At 52.8% G+C, this 4,411-nt stretch overlaps 1 pseudogene; it reads right to left on the minus strand.

The window, feature by feature from the left end:
- Nucleotides 1-1,144: 1,144 nt before the first annotated feature.
- Nucleotides 1,145-2,772, minus strand: LOC144167634 (uncharacterized; annotated as a pseudogene).
- Nucleotides 2,773-4,411: the final 1,639 nt, after the last annotated feature.

Raw genomic sequence — 4,411 nt, forward strand, 5'->3', positions numbered from 1 at the left:
TTTATCTCGCGCCTCTTCGATGTCGTATGTCGTTTTCAAATGAGACAATGACGTTCCTTTTTCTTTTATCTTTGAGTCAATATTGCGGTGCCTGGGATTGGCACCCTTGATAAATTTCTTCGCCTTCTCGAAGTTCTAAAGTTCTTGGTTTTCACTTTTTAAAGTTTTTGCGTTCTTGAGTGAATCAGGTAAATACAGTTGATGAGATAAACCTTCACAACTTCGCAAATACTTAGGTTTTTATTCATGTTCTAAATATGTTTTACGTTGCCATTTTATACACTGTCTCTATTTGAAGTATTGTCTCCTTTTGACAGACAAAGAGCGCGATGCTGAGAGTGAGCCAGGAAAAGAATAGAGTGATGCCATGAAACCACGAAAATATTTTGGAATTATGCCTGGCGTGGGATAAGTTCTATTTAGTTTTCTCTAATATGTAACACAGTCAGAAAACCGCGAGCACTTAGATATCACTTGGAGCAGCGGCAGGGCAGCACCGCCACTTTTGGTCGCGGCTTCCGCACCACCGGTTCTTTCGTGCTCCAGTCACCGGAAGGGAGAAGCAATTCCTCGGGGCCTAGCTCCTCGTCGGCTCCGTCCTCTTTCTCACCCTCAACTTCATCCTGTGCTGCACCTCGGTACTCGAGCGAGCCAGTATGGCGGTCGGAAACTGCAAAGGCTGCCCCTTGCTCTTTGCTTTCAGGTCGGCACAGACGTGTGCTGCAGCGGCTGAAGCGTAGCAACCACTCCATGGACCCCGTGGTTCGTGTCGAGCAGATGTCGCTGCGCCGCCCGTTCGAGACCGGTACAGCAGAGGACAGCTCCCACGGCCACAAGAAGCTGCTGCCCTCCACGTAGCAGTCGTCTTCCTTGACTCCGCGAGGCTTGGAGCTTCTGTATGGACTAGGAGCAGGGCAGGACAAGAATGTGGTGGGGGCCGAGGCGACAGTTTCCGGCAACGTGCCAGCGGCTATGGCGGAGGCCATGCAGGACTGCGTGATGACTATCACCCAAAACACTGTGAAGGCAGCCCCGTGAGAAAGGGGGCGGTGGTGGTGGTGAAAAAAAATTATTAAGTCTATATACAAGTGAGAGATAGGGGCGGCCTTAAGGGCCGACCCTGTACAAACTCTAGGAGGAGTCCCTAGTCCGGGACCCCTGTGGCTTCCGCGGTGGCGCGCGCCCTGGCCACGAGGGCTCGTTGGCCCTCCAAGGTCGAGCAGCCGAGCAGGGCAGCCTCCCAGCTCTCACGGGTAGGGGGGGAAGGGGACGTGATGAGGGGGACCGCCGGGTTGGATGGGCATGCCCACACCATGTGAAAAGTATCCGCAAACGGATGGTCACAGTGTGGGCATTCCCCGGAGAAGGCCGGATTGAAGTGCTTGAGTATCGCCGGGCACAATACCGTGTTAGTTTATAGCCGTAAGAGCCAGCGCTCGTCAGCCTTAGTCAGGCCCGGCGCCGGAGGCGGAAATCGGAGCCTGTTCAATTTGTACATCGCTGTGATGTCGCGAAATGAGCTGACCGGGTTAGGTTCTGGATCGTCAAGAGATGGAGGGCGAGGAGGGTCCCGGGAATCAAGCGCGCGGGCTGAGGCATCGGCAGCCTCGTTACCACCTAGTCCTGCGTGAGCTGGAGTCCAGATGACGGAACGTGTATTTGGGCGGTCCATATAATAACAGCCCTTGAGGATTCGAGCGGCGCGAATGGTGATGCGACCTTTGGTAAGATTTTGGCACGCACTCCGCGAATCGGTAATAATGATCCGAGATGCCGGGTCCGCTGAGGCGAGAGCTATGGCGACTTCCTCCGCATGAGAAATGTCCGGTGCTCGAAAAGTGAGTCCTTGAACAGGCACGTTTTGATGGATTACGGCTGCCGTGTACCACCCCCCGTGGTGAGGGCCAGACGCGTCCGTGTAGAATACTCCAGGCCGGGACCCATAGCGTCCTTGCAAGGCTGTAACCCGCGCAGTTCGCCTGCCTTCGTGAGTACCCCTAGCCATATTTTGGGGTAGAGGCTGGATATCCAACGCACCACGCCAGTCCTCTGGGATCGGGGTTCGCTCTTCTGCCTGATATGTGTAGGAGATGTGGAGGCGTTGTAAGAGGCATCTCCCAGCGTGCGACTTGGTAAGCCGCAGGTACTGGTTGTGGAGATGGGCCTCTTTGAGTTCTCCGTACGTGTTGGTCAAGCCCAAATCTGCAAGACGCTGGTTAGACGTCGAGATCGGGAGGTCGAGGGCGCGCTTGTATATCTTGCGGAGAATGCCTTCGAGCGTGTGCACATCACATTTGGGCAAACGTAGGTAGGGTGTCGAATATAAGATCCTACTGGTCACGAAAGCGTTGGCGAGGCGCAAAGCATCGCGGCTTCTGAGACCCCCCGCTTGTTTGAGACCCGACGGACCATGCGGCCCACTTGATCCCCGACCATACGTAACTTGCGCAGGGTTGTGTCGAGTTTCCTGCTCTTGTGTATGAAGAGTCCCAAGACACGGATTTCTTCGCGTTCCGGGTTTGGCCCGGTTCGCAAGGAAAGTGCGATTTGAGGCGTATCTTTTGGTTTGGGGCGAAGATGCACGTACTCCGATTTTTCAGGGGAACATTCGAGGCCGCAGCGGCGAGCGTATTCATCTACGACCGATGCTGCATGCTTCAGGCTGGCCTCAATGCTGCCAAGGGAACCCTGGGTTGCCCACAGCGTGATATCATCGGCGTACAGAGCGTGCCGTACGCCGGGGATATCCTTCAGCAGTGGGGGATGAGCCATGGCGAGATTGAACAAAAGAGGAGAGAGGACCGCTCCCTGTGGTGTTCCTCGAGTACCCAGAGGGTATGGGCCATGCTCCTTGCCTTGAATGCGGAGGTACGACTGCCGTTCAGTCAGGAACTGACGGATGTACCTGAAAGCATTATACCCACAGTTCGTTTGGGAAAGATGGGTAAGAATGATTTGGTGGGTAACGTTATCAAAAGCCCCCTTAAGATATAAGGCGAGGACTACCTTATCGTTACTTGGATGCTCGATCGGCTCAATGACGTCACGATGGAGTTGTAGGAGAATGTCCTGAGCAGAGCGATGTGGACGAAAGCCGTGCATAGTGTCGGCAAAAGTGTGCTGGGCCTCGAGGTAATCGGAAAGCCTATCCCTAACCATTGTTTCCATAAGCTTCCCCACACATGAGGTTAACGAAATGGGGCGTAGATTTTCGATGTTGATAGACTTGCCCGGTTTTGGAATAAAAGTTACCAGAGCCGTTTTCCAATCAATTGGTAGTGGTTCGCGCCCCTCCAAAATTTGATTGAAGTAGTCGAGGAGGTGAAGGTATGCTGGGTCTGGGAGGTTGGCAAGAAGCTTAACAGTCACTTGATCCCGACCCGGTGCCCTTCCTCGCTTCATTTTCGACAGGGCCGCCTTCAGATCATGGAGTTCAAAGCAACGATCCAAGCCTGCGTTCTCCGAGCCTTCATATGAGAACGCCGGTTCGATGGAGTCCTGCGGGCCACAGATATGTTTATCCCTAAGAGCCTGTGCCAATTTATCTGCGTCACCCGCATAAGCGTAGAGCGCACGTTAAAGATGTTTTTGTGCTTCTGTGCGCGTTTGGCTAGGGTCGATGAGGGCCCTGAAGAAACACCACGTGCTGCGGTTGGACATATGCTTGGCGGCATTGTTGCAGCGTTCTACCCCATTGGAGTCAGCGAGCTGGGCCGCGTACTTGGCCGCTTCCTGAGTGAGGGCTGCTATGCGGAGTTTGAGCTTGCCATGCTCCGATTGCGATCGCCGTTGCTGCGCGGTAGCGCCAGGGCTGCAAGGCGCAGCGCTAGAGGTAGCTCTCCTGCGATGCCCCTATCTGAGACAATGGCAAGCCTTACACACATTTGCTCACTTACAGAACGCCCTCGTCATCACTACTGTGAGCCGTAAAGGAAAGGCGCAAGAACGTCGGCTACCTCCAGAAAGAACATCGATGATGTTGCTGCGGCAGGTGATGCCGTAGATGTTTGTAGCTTGTACGCACATGGGTAAATTGGCCAGGGGTATATCATTGTAGTTCGATTGTGCATTGAAATGAGTAATTTATTTTTCATGCAAAAAAGGGCGTGAAATGGAAGTCCACTATTAAAAAAACCCGAATTACCCAAAAATTAGATTCTTTATCAATTCAAGTAACTTGTACCCGAAAGTAAGCGTGAATACAATTAAAAATATGGCTATTTGAATACCAATAATAGTTGCCACAAACAATAAGTGGAATACAAAGAATCAGTCCCATATACTCAAGGGGTTCCTTCATAAGCCCCTTTCTAGCTGGCGAAAATTGGCGGCAGTGGAGTATAAATCATACACCCCTCCTTGTAACGACGACGATGGCTGAACGCGAAGCTTTCTCGTAATGGATTCCTTA

Source organism: Haemaphysalis longicornis, unplaced genomic scaffold (genome assembly GCF_048455015.1).
Source record: "Haemaphysalis longicornis isolate Haplotype H1 unplaced genomic scaffold, Haemaphysalis longicornis Haplotype H1 scaffold_1, whole genome shotgun sequence".
NCBI classification, from domain to species: Eukaryota; Metazoa; Arthropoda; class Arachnida; order Ixodida; family Ixodidae; genus Haemaphysalis; species Haemaphysalis longicornis.